The following is a 13,987-nucleotide window of genomic DNA, read 5'->3' on the forward strand; positions in this document are numbered from 1 at the left end:
CCCCCTCCGCCCAGCTGACGCGCTCGCGGTCTGACGCCGAGGAGGGGGGGGTGGGGGGTTAATATACCTCCGCGCCGCTCCTCCATGTGATTGCGGGGCAGCGAGAGTGCAGCGGTTCGGCCGATGCGGAGGTGCATTCGCGCGGTGTGATTCGGCCGCTATAAAGCGCGGCGGATCCCCTCCCGGTGACAGAAAAAGCGCCTCTTATTTCTTATCTTCTGCAACACCTCTGGTTTTGCGCCGAGATGCAGCTGCTGCTTCAGTTGTAGGGGAGGAGGAGGGGGGGGGGAAAGGTTTCCGAAGCCGTTTTACGTTTCTTGGTTATTTCTTTTGTTCCTTAAGTTTGTCCCTTAAGTTTTTTTTATATATATCTATATATATATATATATAAATCTATATATTGCAAAAGATATTAAAAAAAATTCCATACTCGAATTGACCTAAATCAGACTTTTTTTTTTTCCCCCCGGGTTTTTTTTTTTAAAAGTTGATTTGTGCATTATTTTTTTCTATATATATTGGACGTTTCGGTGCATTTTTTTTTTTTTTTTTGCAATTCCCCCACCTTACCCCCACGTTATTACCTGTAGGCTGCTTTCGTTTCAGGGTTTTGTGCTGCACTTGAGCAATTTTCCGTTACGCCTTCCCTTTTTCGTAGGACTACTCTAAACTTTTCTACTCGTAAAAGCCAAAAGGTAAGCTGGAAGCTCTCGACACTTCAAATCTGGTGTGTGTTTGTGTTTGTGTGTGTGTGTGTGTGTGTTTTTTTGCAATTGGCTTTTTGAAATCCTTGCAACGTTTTATCTTTGCAAAACCTGAAGCCTTTTGCATTCGAGGTGCTTTTCCAATGGGGGTGGGGGGGATGGAATTTCAAACATAATTGTCCTTTTCAATACCTTTTTTTTTAATATTCGTTCAAAACGAAAAGAAAATACACTAAAACCATCAGTGAATGTCAGTGCCTCAGCCACAGGGTACCTGTGCAGCTCAGGTGGCCGAAATGCAGCAAAGGTTCAGGGAAACACTCGACGAGTTGGAAGTCTCCTTTCTGGTGCACTTTGGTGTGAAATCGTGTGCTTTATTATAACGTCAAAGGTCTTTTTTTCTCTCTCTCTCTCTCTCTCTCTCTTTCTCTCGTGCGTTATTGGCGTATGTGCCAATGCTTCCCAGGAGCGCTGCTTTCCCGCATACATCTGTCGAATTCCCGTCTTAAAACGGTGCGAAAACAATTAAGACTAAAAAAAAAGGGCTTCTTTCGGGATAGCGTTCTGTGGGATTTGGCCCATTTGAAGCTGTTAGTGGAGAGAGCGCTCATCACACGGCACCGATGGGGAGTGAGGACGAGAGGGAGGACTGACTGACTGACTGACTGACTGACTCGCTCCCCAAGTCGCGTCTCTTCCAATAAACGCTTGAACCGGATTTATTTCGGAGAGCGAGAGAGTGACAGCGTGTCACGAAGCCTCGGTACACACCGGCGGTGTTCTGGGTTTGCATCTATAGCAGCGAGGAAGCAGCGAGTGAGCGGTGCCGGAGACTGGGCTGATGCCGAGCCCCCCCCCTCCCCCTTCCCCCCGTCCCCCCCCCCGTCCTGTGCCTCGCGTCGGCGAGAAGCCGTTTCGGCCAAACGATTGGTAAAACTTTTTTTTGTGTTGTGTGTGTGTGTGTGTGTTGGACAGTGGAGGGCAGGACCGCGCCCCCCGGGGATGGAGGGGGGCACTGCCCACACAACCGCTGCAAATAATAATTCCGACTTTTGCATAATCCGCCAAATACTGTAATTTCTGCGAAGTGCGGGAGGTTTCGCCGCTGTGTGGCCCTGGAAACGGGAGGCACAGCACAGCACAGCACAGCACAGCACGTGCGCCCCCGGAGTTTACCGAAACTGGTCACTTAAGGTGAAGCGAAACTGTCTTAACCTTTTACGCAGAATGGTTTCTGCAGTGACACCCGAGAGCTGATCGGGAAAACGCCGAATTCGCCGAAGCCATTCGACGCGTCTTTCCCCGATGGATGTGGACGGTTTCGGCGAACGCGCAGCGCGGAGAGAAACCGACTCGCACTTCGTTCGTTTGCGCTTTGCGAAATCTGTTCCAGAAGCTGAAGTTGGGCGGTTAGTGGGTACCGGGACCGCGCATCGTGACTTGACGAGTCGGATCGATTGCAATTCAACCATTACCCAAGTTCTTTTTTTTTAAAAAAAAACACACACTTGCACTTCATCTGCCACCGCGACTGCCCCGATGTTGCCCCCCAATGTGACGGCTGAAATGCAACATGTCCTTGTGACATTGCTGCCTGGCACTGGGCATTTGTGTTCACCCCGTTTTGTTCGGGGTGGGGTGGGGTGGTCGTGGTGGGGGGTGGGTGGGGTGGGGGGGTGGTGGTGGTGGGGGGGGTACTGGTCTGACGGGTTTGCAGTTAGTCGCCAGTTTCGGATTATTTGAGGCTCGTCCTCATGTCATTGGTTTGGTTCCCGCCAAATTTAAGCGGCTCTCTGATTGCGGGATAACTTGAGTTAGAGTTGGCGGTGGGGGGTGTGGTGGGGGTGGGGGGGGGAGTGGGAGCCTTTATAAGAAGCTTCACCTGGTTGTATCCAGCACTAGTTGGAGCTGGTTACCAGACTGGGCTGATTCACGCCCAGTTATTGATCGTTTTTTGTTGTACTGTGAGTAGTGGTGGGGGGGGGGGGTGAGTGGTGATGGGGGGGTGAGTGGGGGTGAGTGGTGATGGGGGGGGTGAGTGTGGGTGTGTGTGTGTGGTGGGGGGGGGGTGAGTGGTGATGGGGGGGTGAGTGGGGGTGTGTGTGGTGGGGGGGGAGAGACGGCGTTGGGCGGATATGCCTAAATTTTATTTTTTTTGTATTCCCTTTTGAAGATCTCCACCGTACAGCTTCAAAGGCAACAGCCGCGGGTCGGTGGCACCAGCGAGCGCCGCGTAACATGGGGGGGGTCTGGACTTTGAGGTGGGGGGGGGTGTAGGATTTGGTGGACTTTAGGCTACAAATGTGTGTGGTGGGGGTGGGGCGCGGCCCCGGGAGCGACCCCGGGGGGGGGCGGGGCTCGGCTTCCCGCCCGCGGCGGCGCGCGCAGCGGCATGAATGGCTTCGGAACGTCGTGTGATCAGTTGGTGGATACTCGACGTTCCAGGGCGCCTCTTCCCGCCCCCCCGGCACGTGACCCGGAGTCCCGCCCCCGGCACGTGACCCGGAGCCCCGCCCCCCGGCACGTGACCCGGAGCCCCCCCCCCCCAGCTCACTGCTCCCCCCCCCCCCCCCCATCAGTAATAATGGTTACAGTGCTAATAAGCGATGCTGCGCTGAATATCAATGCTGTTTTGCATCTCATTAATTTTTGGGTGTCTACTGTTCGGAACACCGTGTGTGTGTGTGTGTAGTGTGAGGAACACCGTGTGTGTGTGTGTGTGTGTAGTGTGAGGAACACCGTGTGTGTGTGTGTGTAGTAGTGTGAGGAACACCGTGTGTGTGTGTGTAGTAGTGTGAGGAACACCGCGTGTGTGTGTGTGTAGTAGTGTGAGGAACACCGCGTGTGTGTGTGTAGTAGTGTGAGGAACACCGTGTGTGTGTGTGTGTGGTAGTGTGAGGAACACCGTGTGTGTGTGTGTGTGGTAGTGTGAGGAACACCGTGTGTGTGTGTGTGTAGTAGTGTGAGGAACACCGCGTGTGTGTGTGTAGTAGTGTGAGGAACACCGCGTGTGTGTAGTAGTGTGAGGAACACAGTGTGTGTGTGTAGTAGTGTGAGGAACACCGCGTGTGTGTGTAGTAGTGTGAGGAACACCGTGTGTGTGTGTAGTAGTGTGAGGAACACCGCGTGTGTGTGTGTGTAGTAGTGTGAGGAACACCGTGTGTGTGTGTAGTAGTGTGAGGAACACCGTGTGTGTGTAGTGTGAGGAACACCGCGTGTGTGTGTGTGTAGTGTGAGGAACACCGCGTGTGTGTGTGTAGTAGTGTGAGGAACACCGCGTGTGTGTGTGTAGTAGTGTGAGGAACACCGTGTGTGTGTGTGTGTGGTAGTGTGAGGAACACCGTGTGTGTGTGTGGTAGTGTGAGGAACACCGTGTGTGTGTGGTAGTGTGAGGAACACCGTGTGTGTGTGTGTGGTGTGTGGGAGTGTGAGGAACACGGTGTGTGTGTGTAGTAGTGTGAGCAACACCGCGTGTGTGTGTAGTAGTGTGAGGAACACCGCGTGTGTGTAGTAGTGTGAGGAACACAGTGTGTGTGTGTAGTAGTGTGAGGAACACAGTGTGTGTGTGTAGTAGTGTGAGGAACACCGTGTGTGTGTGTAGTAGTGTGAGGAACACCGCGTGTGTGTGTGTAGTAGTGTGAGGAACACCGTGTGTGTGTGTAGTAGTGTGAGGAACACCGCGTGTGTGTGTGTGTGGTGTGAGGAACACCGCGTGTGTGTAGTGTGAGGAACACCGTGTGTGTGTGTGTGTGTAGTGTGAGGAACACCGCGTGTGTGTGTAGTGTGAGGAACACCGCGTGTGTGTGGTGTGAGGAACACCGCGTGTGTAGTGTGAGGAACACCGTGTGTGTGTGTGGTGTGAGGAACACCGTGTGTGTGTGTGTGTGTGTGTGTGTGTGGTGTGAGGAACACCGCGTGTGTGTGTGTGTGGTGTGAGGAACACCGCGTGTGTGTGGTGTGAGGAACACCGCGTGTGTGTGTGTGTGTGTGTAGTGTGAGGAACACCGTGTGTGTGTAGTGTGAGGAACACCGTGTGTGTGTAGTGTGAGGAACACCGTGTGTGTGTAGTGTGAGGAACACCGTGTGTGTGTGTTTCTAGTGTGAGGAACACCGTGTGTGTGTGTAGTGTGAGGAACACCGTGTGTGTGTGTCTAGTGTGAGGAACACCGTGTGTGTGTGTAGTAGTGTGAGGAACACCGTGTGTGTGTGTAGTAGTGTGAGGAACACCGTGTGTGTGTGTTTCTAGTGTGAGGAACACCGTGTGTGTGTGTTTCTAGTGTGAGGAACACCGTGTGTGTGTGTCTCTAGTGTGAGGAACACCGCGTGTGTGTGTTTCTAGTGTGAGGAACACTGTGTGTGTGTCTGGTGTAAGGAACACTGTATGTCTAGTGTGAGGAACACTGTATGTGTGGTGTGAGGAACTCCATGTGTGTGTGTCTCTCTTGGGTGAGGAACACCGTGTTTGTGTGTGTGTGTGTGTGTCTCGTGCGAGGAACACCGTATTTGTGTGTGTGTGTGTGTGTGTCTCGTGCAGGAACACCATGTTTGTATGTGTGTCTCTTGTGCGAGGATCGCCGTGTGTGTGTGTCTCTAGTGTGAGGAACACCGTGTGTGTGTGTCTCTAGTGCAAAGAACACCGCGTGTGTGTGTGTCTCTAGTGCGAGGATCGCTGTGTGTGTGTGTCTCTAGTGCGAGGAACACTGTGTGTGTGTGTGTGTAGTAGTGTGAGGAACTCCGCGTGTGTGTGTGTCTCTAGTGTGAGGAACACTGTGTGTGTGTCTGGTGTAAGGAACACTGTATGTCTAGTGTGAGGAACACTGTATGTGTGGTGTGAGGAACTCCATGTGTGTGTGTCTCTCTTGGGTGAGGAACACCGTGTTTGTGTGTGTGTGTGTGTGTCTCGTGCAGGAACACCATGTTTGTATGTGTGTCTCTTGTGCGAGGATCGCCGTGTGTGTGTGTCTCTAGTGTGAGGAACACCGTGTGTGTGTGTCTCTAGTGTGAGGAACACCGTGTGTGTGTGTCTCTAGTGCAAAGAACACCGCGTGTGTGTGTGTCTCTAGTGCGAGGATCGCTGTGTGTGTGTGTCTCTAGTGCGAGGATCGCTGTGTGTGTGTGTCTCTAGTGCGAGGAACACTGTGTGTGTGTGTGTGTGTGTCTCTAGTGCGAAGAACACCGTGTTTGTGTGTGTCTCTAGTGCGGGGAATACCGTACTTGTGTGTGTCTCTTGTGTGAAGAAAACCAGAAGGCAAATTATATTTCCTCCCCCCCCCTCACTCTTCCTCTCACCACCGCATGTTCTTCGCACGACAGTAACCTGTGGAAACTAACCTGGTGCTGATTCGGGGTTTGCCCTTCTCATGCTTCACTGCTTGCTGTAGCGAAAGTATAATCATTTGAAAGGAGACAATGATCAATATAAATCAGCAAATTCTTGCATTTTGCTATCACTAATTTTCTAATGATCCATTAATAAAGGGTGGGGCGGGAAGGGAATTCAGTATTCGTGTATTGACACTTGATGTTTATCTGGTCTGCGACTTTACAGCCACTGCTCGCTCTCCCATCGTGGTTAAAAGCATTGCAGCTGGTTAGCTTACTAGCGGAGGTTGAAACAAATTAGGGTCCAGAAGTTTTATGATCTTGGAATTTCTAGGTGTTACATAAAGTGCTTTGGTGTAGAACAATCCAGATGAGATCAACCCGACTGCTGCAGTGCTTATTTAAATTGTGTTAATCTACATATTGGTTGGTTATAGCATGGGAATTCATTGAAAAATCAAGTCCTGACCTTCAATATACACCCAATGGTGTTTTCAGAAACCATTCAGGAGACTGGCCTTTATGTAAGGGTGGCCTTCAAATAAGGATTCATTAAGTCATTAACTGGACCGAAACATTTTTAAAAATGTTTTTCCTCGGGCCCTCATGTAGACTCACGCTGGACTCCCAGCACATTTATCAACACTGCCCCACCAGTGAGATGGGAAGTTGTGGACATCAAGTGGGCTGCGTTGATAAATGCTCTCAAGAGTCTAGCGTTTACATGTGGATTGTACATGGGCCGTGGAAATTAGTAATGCATTACTGGTAAGTAAACTTAAATTCACATAGAGCTGGCTGGTGAAAAGGGTGTTTGTACACTGACGGCTCAAAAAGCAAGTGACCATTGGTTGCATTAGGCAGCTGTTGCTGAATAGAGGTGGTTTATTATGGAAAATCAGTTGGGACGCTTCTAGGGTGGTGGCTTACAGCAGGTGGTTCCTGAATACAGGTGGTAGCTTAAATGAATATGACTACTCTTAACATTTCAACATTTAGTAGCTTCCAATGCAGATAGTTTGTATGCGTTTGACGCAGTGAATATTGTGGATAGTGAATTACAATTAACTTGATCCACAGTAACTGGAGTTTAATTCATTGTTAAATGGAATTGAAGGTAATGTGATCTTCGTAATGACAGACTTCAGTTTTCTTCAAGCCTATTGAAGCTTTATATTGATATAAAAAGAAATATTTTGACCTTTTGGAGCAGGATTTTGATGTATGCTAGTTTTCAGTGAAAAACATTAACAGCTGATGTGTGTATAGCTTATTTTTCTGTAAACTTTTGGTGCGTGAAATGAGTAAAGAACAGCCACATCAATTTTGAAAGCTGGACCTTCTGGTGTGCTGGAATTGGATAGGTAGGTTGCATTGCTGTACTGACAAGTTGTATTTCTTATGATTAGCTTCCAGGTTTGAATATGCATGGCCGAAATGTTGAGCAGAAATTAATCATTAGATTGTCAAGTGAATCACCTGAGCCATAGTAGCATCCAGCGGGGCTTAATTAGAACATTTATTTTGGAAGCAGTAGACAATAGATTGCTCCCATCAAAGTGATTAACGCCAGCTCATACATTTTAAAACTAAGGAGTTTTTAAACGAACTGCATCTCTGGATTGGGTTGTAAATCTTAAAAATGATATGGTCAGTAATTATAATAATAATCCTTGCATTTGTTATAGCACCTTATCACATCTTCGAGACGTCTCTACACGCTTCACAGAATATACTGGGAATTGCCTGTATACTTTGTGGGTGAATCTTGAACTAACCCTTAATTCTAAGGGTTGCTTCAAGATCAAGATGAGGTCCTATCTTCAGTTTTAAAAGTTTATATTTTTTTCTTCCACCCGCCTTTAAAAAGGATAAAATGAGGCAGAGGAAAGCTACATGCCAAATTTAATGTTTCAATCTGAAAAGCTGTGATTCTCTACACACTTTCTAGCACTCCACTAATTTGAAATAAGCAGCTAGAGGTGCAAAATGGTCATGGTTTAAGATGTCAAATAAGGTGGTAACGGACCTCTGTTTGACTTTCAAATCACTTTGTGTAGATTATAGAATTCTAATTTGTATTTTTCAATATGCTGTCTCTGAAAACTGATCATATTATCGCTATATTAAAACTACAAGGTGCTATGGAACCACTGTCAACGCAGCATTCCCCCCAAACTGCATTGGAGAGTCAGCTTGGACTGTGGGCTAAAATCCGGTGTCCCAGAAGCAAGAGTGCTACCAAAGGAGCTAAGGTGACATCTTGGAGATGCTATTCAAGGGCTGTTGGGGTGGTTTAGAATTTTTGATTATTTACCCAACATTTGAAGTTTGATTATCTCTGGTATGTGGCCAATCTGTTTCTCGCTTAAACTTCAGAGATTGTTTTTCTCGTTGTGTTCCTACATAAATGATGGTCATTAATTGACTATTATGAAGCTGTTGGTTATGCTGGGTGTATACTATTGTACCCAATTATATGGAACAATAATTAGTGTGATATGATGAATGTCTCCCATTGGCATGTAGTCCTAGAATTGATGGCCCTGTGGTCATCCTCTAGTAAAGAGACTTTTATTACAATACTCCAAAGGAGATGAATATCTCAGTGCTAAATTTAGGACCAATTTGTTATGTGGGCTTAATGTTAGACTATGAGTCATAAACATGATGTAAAGGGATGTTATAAAGTGCAATTAAAAACAATTGTAGTAATAGAGAGATTTAATTGTAGGGACAAAAAACATACTTTCAGTAGATATCAAGAAGGTATTGTTTCTGAGATCTCTAGTTCATTTATGTTGAATAGGATTGTACAATTTTCCAGGTCTTAATGCTGCATCCTAGAATTTAATGTGGTGTTTGTGGCTTCCCTGTAATCATTAAGTTGTAAGGTTTAGAATGCTGCAATTTCATGATAGTACATAAATTTTAGTCGAGTCTGATTGGATTGTTCTCGTCTTACAAGGTTGGTTGGTGTGAAATGTGATAGTGGTACACTAGAGATTGGTCTACAGCAATTTTTCTGCACCTTCACGTCTGGAAACGCTGTTCCTGAATGTGGTGGAGCATTAGTAAATGAGCGTATTGAGTCACTGACTGTTGGAGGTGAGCAATTCTACCAATTTTTTAAAAAAAGCTTCTGGAAAGAACAAAGTTGAGTTCGAAACGGGTGGATCTTAATTAGGATAGATTGGAGGACCAAGGAGAGCACACACACTTTGATGGTACATTTGGAATTTGGGAAGAACATGGGGGAAATGTCAAAGGAGTAATGATAATTAAAGGTTGCAAAAAGTGTTTAGAGCAAACATTGAAGGATTATTCATTTTACAACACATTTTGTATCTTTTCTAGGACTACAGGAGGGTTTGGCGTATTCCCAGATACGAGAACAGTATTGAACTTGATATCCTATTAGATAAGGCACTGCCTGGTGCAACATTAGGCTATGTAGACCTGAACTTTGTTCAATTTCTACTGTTTGGGTTTTATATTTTTTTTCTGATGCACGCTGAATTAGCTGATCTGAGATGGGGCAGAGAGATTCAGAGTGCTTAAAAAATGCCTGAGCATTCCCTTTATCCCCATATCGAGCAGAGGAAAATTTGCCAAATTTTCCATGTGATTGCTCTCCAGAGATCACTACTGGAAGCTGTGTGTCTGGGTGTCAGGTGAGGTCATTATGGGACCTGATTATGATCCTTTTTTCCCCTTCCTGCCCCCATGGAGTTGAATTTGCCATCAAAGCTTACACATAAGCCAATTTAAGGAGGTACTGGAGAGTGATAGACTTGTGAAATTTTCTCAAAAGAGATCAGATGGAAAAAGCCCCTCAGTCTATTTTGTCTTATCCTTCCAGCATACACCCAACCTACTCGCTTTCCATCACAGCATCAAGCTCCTAAATGGGTCTAACATCCTGACTTGGACCATCTTTCCTGGTAATTTGTTGCAGTCCATTAATTACCTACTGGTTAAATAAATACTGTTTGTCTGAAATGGTTTGCCGTTTGCAGCGCTAAACTGGTGTTCTGTTTTGGTGTATTTCAAAATATTGTCCGAGGTTTACTTAATCTCATTTACAATTTTGCATAATACTTGCATTTACATTTAATATACCTGTATGAGGTCTCCACTTTAATGCAGAAGGGATCTAGTTTGCTAATCCTGGATCACAGCTTGTTCCTCTAGTTCTATGGATTATCCTCATTGCTTTCCTCTCGGGCCTTTGTCTTGTTCTGTGGCAACCAGAACTGTAGAAAATATTCTAGGTGTAGTGTGACCAGAGTGCAGCACAGCTCCAGTATGACTTCTGGGGATCTGAGATCAACTGATTTGGTGATATAACCCACTATCTTATTTGCTGTGTTTGCACTCTCACTGTTGACACTGAACAAGGAGTCAGTTAATATCCCTAGATCTCTCAGCTTCCTCCTTGACAAGTCGTAGCTTATAATAATCCTTGCATTGATATAGTGCCTATATAGTGTCTTAGAGAGTCTCAAAGTGCTTCACAGAATATACTGTAAGTGAATTGACTATATTTTGTGGGTGAAACGTGGCAACCAATTGCGCACAGCAATGTCCCACGAACAGTTGTGGATTGAGTGACCAAGTTATTTTTTTAAGGAATTATTACCCTGGAAAAGCGATTCGCCACTTGACTAACAACCGGGTTCCTACTTACTGCTAGATAAACAGAGGTGTATGGAGTAAGGAAACTTCCCGAACGTTTCGCCCTGCCGGGAATCAAACCTAGGTCCTCTAGTTTGCGAAGTGAGGGCTCTAACCACTGAGCTACAGGATTCCATGAGATAAATGTATTTAGCTTAGATTAACCCACGTGAGCTATCTTGCATATAACGCATAATATTATAATATAGTATCTTACCAGTAGAGTACATGTGCTTCTTATTCATTCTTCCTTTATGTAATACCTTGCAGCTATTTGTATTGAACCTCATTTGCCAGTCCTTAATCACTCTTTGTATGACCATTGCTGTCTCCTGATTCCACAGTCATTCTCCACCACAGCAAGCACAATGACATCTAGAAATTTCACTATCTTCTACCCTATCTTGTTTTTGCAAATCCATTAATGTATGTCAAGTTCCACTTATTACCATCGTCTTCCCCCAATCCCCTCATTTTGATCTAGATCCCTTAATTACTCCCTGCTCCAATTTTGAATTGATAAGGGGGTGAGGGGCTTAAGGTCCATTGAATTGGTGAGAAATAAGGAAAATTAGTACCTCTGTAGTTGGATTCACAATGAAGATGTGCACATTCTATTGGAGATGGAGGGGAAATAATGTTGATGGATTAAAAATTGGAGCCATCAAAATTAAAGGGTGATAACTGGCTGGATATGAGAAATGTAAACATTTCCTTTGGGGTTGGGGAAAGGAATATATGATTGATGGATTGCTGTAATACTGTTTTAGTTCACGCTAGAATTAAACTAGAGTTGCAAATTTGACATTAGAAGCAATATTTTGGGGGTGAAGGAGTTGAAGTAAAGGAATCTAGTCACCAAGTACAGCCTCTTCCTGTAACTGTTTCAGTAGTTCATCACCCTCTGTAAAGAAATAATACTGCCGTATACCTGAAATTCATCAAATTAAATGTGTCTTGTGCATCTGGAAACATTTTTGATTTACTTTCTCTGTTCCAATTTTTATCCACCCTCTTGATCCTGCATGAGATATTTATGAGGCTGCAGAGCTCCAGATTGTGTTCTTTCCTGTAGCAGTGGAAATTAGCCTTGCTGCTCCCCTCTGCACTACCGGTCAAGCAAAGCATTGTTATTATGAATGACTTCCACAAATCTGACACACTGATGCATCATTGCAACACCTAGAAGATGAAAAGGCAATGCATCACAAAGAATCCAGTTTAAACTTTAATGCGCCTGCATTCTGCATAGGTGCTGCATGTGCATCAGAATCCAATGTTACATGTACAGCTTTTTCAAGTTGCTATATAGATGTGCAACAATTTGCATTTATGTAGTGGACTTTGTGTGGGTAGGGTCTCTAAGTGCTTGATCCCAGATAATTGTAACTGATCTAGTATCCATGGATAATGAAACTTCCAAACTACCAACTCTTATTGCTCAGTCAGCTTTAATTGGTGGGACGGGTGAAACTGAATGCTACTGGTGGTTCATTCTATAGAGCGTTGCTGGAAAGAAATGGGCCATTCAACCCAACATATCTGCTGATCGGTGTTTGTACTCCACGTGAGAATCCACCTCCTATTCCCCTCCTACACACATCCATCCCCTTCTCCTTCATGTATACAGTGTGCAGCAAAATGACAGTAGACTTTTATCGTCAATATACTTGACGACTTTTGTTTCCCTTCAGAGATGTGAATCAATTCAAAATCTCCATTGGCATGTCTTCTGCCATTTTAACTGTCTTCACTCATGATGCAATCTTATATTCATCAGCTGAGATTTTTTGTTGATGCATTCTGTTATTAGATTGTCACTTTCTGTAAAACTTTAGCTCTTTAGTACTGCTTGAATCTCTTGGACACTATTTCTAATCAGAGAGGGGAATATTTTAAGAGGTCGCTATCTAAACACTATTAAGGAAAAGCAAAGATGGCAATTTCCACTGGCCTTGACTAATTTTGCACTCTTGTGATCTTATTTCCAGTGCTCAATCAAATAAGCCAGTATAGACTTGAGCAATTAAACCACCACACATATTTCCCCATTTATTTCTGTGCCTATGTAGACTTTCAACGGTAATATGCCAGTGCTGTAACAGTCTTGCCTGAACAGTTTTAACAATTTAGGAGACTTGAGGGTTTGCAGCAAGAAGATTAATGTGCTAATTTTTCAAGAAAAATATCAGTTGTCCTTTGAAATGGAAGCTAGGGATATGCATTGCTGGGGTGGGTAGACTTATTCTTGTTGTTTTGCAAATAAGGATCTTTTAAAGCAATTTTTTTCTCAAGTTACTCTGATTCAGGTTTTCAAGTGCTCCAGCTAATGCAGATTAATCACCACGTACAGGCAACTACAACAGTTTGCTGTGAATTTGCAACACATCTTTAAGTGTGAAATATTTTGAATTATTGTGAATGTGGTCATCCTCATTTTCAATGTAGTTATGACTACAACATACCAGGCTCCAGAGCTGTTTCTGGAGTGTTGTGTGAGCATATTATTCAATAGTCTGGTCCCTTCAAAGATTTGAAGATTCATCTCGCTTTCGACCTTGTTGAGATTGTCCTTGAATTTCTCTGAAAGAGAAGCAATGGAGACTAACTTTGTTGCCTAAAGTGTATAGTTACTGTATGTACAATATATGATCACAGGAATCTGAAGTGCAGCAATCTCAATAGATTGTAGAGAGTTTGCAGACATCCTATCTCAATGGTAGGATATTTAGTTGTTGCCATCATTGCTGTGTTTTAGCTATTGACTATAGTAATTTTATTTAAGAACTTGTCCCAAACCCTCACTGGGATTTTAATGCTCACATAAAATGTGTAAAGTAAAATAAATGCATAAATAACAATTGGTCACTCAATCCACGACTCGTCAGCGTGCATTTGGCTACTGCGTTTTGCCCCCAAAAATATAGTCAATTCACTTTACAGAATATTCTGCAAAACGCTTTGAAACGTCTTGAACACGTGATGAAGTGCTATATCAAGTGCAAGGATTATTATTGTTTTTAGCAGTTGAAGGAGAGTGTGAAACTTGAAGTAAGCTTGAGTGGTCCACCAATAATGGTTTTGATATAGCGCCTTTGGAAGGACATCTGTCCCAATACCCTTCACAGGATGTACTTTAAAGTACTGTGACGGTTTTGTGGGCAAATGCGGCAGCTAGTTTCCACACAGCATTGTTGTTCAATATTCATAATAATCCTTGCATTTGATATAGTGCCTCATCATGTCTTCAAATGGCCATGAAGTGAACGACCAATTTTACTTGG

The 13,987-nt window shown here is 44.6% G+C and overlaps 1 protein-coding gene across 3 annotated transcripts in view; it reads left to right on the forward strand.

The window, feature by feature from the left end:
- The first annotated feature begins 590 nt into the window (after nt 1-590).
- Nucleotides 591-13,987, forward strand: part of elavl2 (ELAV like neuron-specific RNA binding protein 2) — a 63,975-nt gene continuing 50,578 nt past the window's right edge. For 2 of the 3 annotated variants that reach the window (XM_042333005.1, XM_042333010.1), the window contains exon 1: nt 638-695. The gene's annotated coding sequence lies outside the window, so the exon portion shown is untranslated. Of the gene's footprint in view, nt 696-13,987 lie in introns of all 3 variants that reach the window. The other variant, XM_007892601.2, reaches the window with a different exon arrangement.

The sequence above is a fragment of the Callorhinchus milii genome, unplaced genomic scaffold (assembly GCF_018977255.1).
Source record: "Callorhinchus milii isolate IMCB2004 unplaced genomic scaffold, IMCB_Cmil_1.0 Scaffold1, whole genome shotgun sequence".
In the NCBI taxonomy this organism is placed as follows: Eukaryota; Metazoa; Chordata; class Chondrichthyes; order Chimaeriformes; family Callorhinchidae; genus Callorhinchus; species Callorhinchus milii.